Here is a 1,370-nt window from a genome sequence, read left to right as displayed (position 1 = left end):
GCAATTTAATTTAATTTAATTTATTATTATTATTTATTAATTTACTTTTTCTTTCTCTTGGCAAGTTTTTATAGTTTATGACTAGAAGAAACCCGTCAGGACCACTACTTTTTGACGAAGAAATCGATCGCATAGTTCGCAGAAACCAAAGAGAAATAAGGTGAAGCTTAAGATACATAAAGAACGAGTAGGAGGACGATATTCAACCCCTAACAGAAGAGATGGCTGAAAACCAAGACAATCAGCTACCTCCTGCAATTGCGGTTAATCAAAATCCTGCTCCACGCACTATGTATGATTATGCTAAACCTTCTTTAACAGGAATTAAATCAAGCATAGTTAGACTTGCTGTAGCTGCAAATACTTTTGAACTGAAACCTAACACAATTCAAATGATACAATAGTTTGCTCAGTTTGATGGTTTGCAGGATGAAGATCCCAACGCTCACTTAGCAAACTTTTTGGAACTATTCGATACATTTAAAATCAATGGCGTTTCTGATGATGCCATACGTTTTTGGTTGTTTCATTTTTCATTGAGGAACAAAGCTAAACAGTGGTTGAACTCATTACCACGAGGGTCAATCACTACTTGGGAACAAATGACCGAAAAATTTCTGTTAAAATATTTCCCGCCGGCTAAAACGACCAAATTACGTAATGATATCTCTTCGTTTGTGCAGATGGACTTAGAAACTCTTTACGATGCGTGGGAGGGATACAAGGACTTAGTGAGAAGGTGCCTTCACCATGGGTTACCGCTTTGGCTACAGGTTCAAACGTTCCATAATGGCCTGAATCCTTCGACTAGGCAAATGGTTGACGCAGCTGCTGGCAGAACCATCAATAATAAGACATCTGAAGATGCTTATGAGTTTATAGAGGAGATGTCACTAAATAACTATTAGTGGCAAGTCATGAGGAAAAAACCAACGAAAACAGCCGGTGTTTATAACGTCGATTCAGTCACCATGCTCTCTAAATAGGTAGAACTCTTATATAAGAAAATTGATGGTTTTCTTAGTTTTTCACAGGTTCACCCAGTAATGCAGTGCGAAGCAACTGGAGGTGGATCAAGCAATTCAGAATACCAACCTTATGGCCACAACATGGATAACAGGCAGTTAAATTACATGGGTAATAATCCTCAATCCCAAAACAATCCATATAGTAACATTTATAATGCAGGGTGTAGGAACCACCCAAATTTCTCATGGGGAGGTCAAGGAATTCAGAGACCACCTCCAGGCTACCAACAACCACCCTACCAACAAGAGAAGAAGCCAAACCTTGAAGAGTTGTTGTCTAAATTTATCTCGACGTCAGAAACTTGTTTCTAGAACACCGAGACAGCACTTAAAAATCAACAA

General features: G+C 38.5%; 1 non-coding gene across 1 annotated transcript; it reads right to left on the bottom strand.

The window, feature by feature from the left end:
- Nucleotides 1-650: 650 nt before the first annotated feature.
- On the bottom strand, nucleotides 651-757 carry LOC128285807 (small nucleolar RNA R71). The gene has a single exon (XR_008276355.1). It is a non-coding gene; the product is annotated as a small nucleolar RNA R71 (small nucleolar RNA).
- Between the last annotated feature and the right edge of the window lie 613 nt (nucleotides 758-1,370).

This window comes from Gossypium arboreum, chromosome 12 (genome assembly GCF_025698485.1).
Source record: "Gossypium arboreum isolate Shixiya-1 chromosome 12, ASM2569848v2, whole genome shotgun sequence".
Classification (NCBI taxonomy): Eukaryota; Viridiplantae; Streptophyta; class Magnoliopsida; order Malvales; family Malvaceae; genus Gossypium; species Gossypium arboreum.
This window is presented reverse-complemented; position numbering and strand designations above follow the sequence as displayed.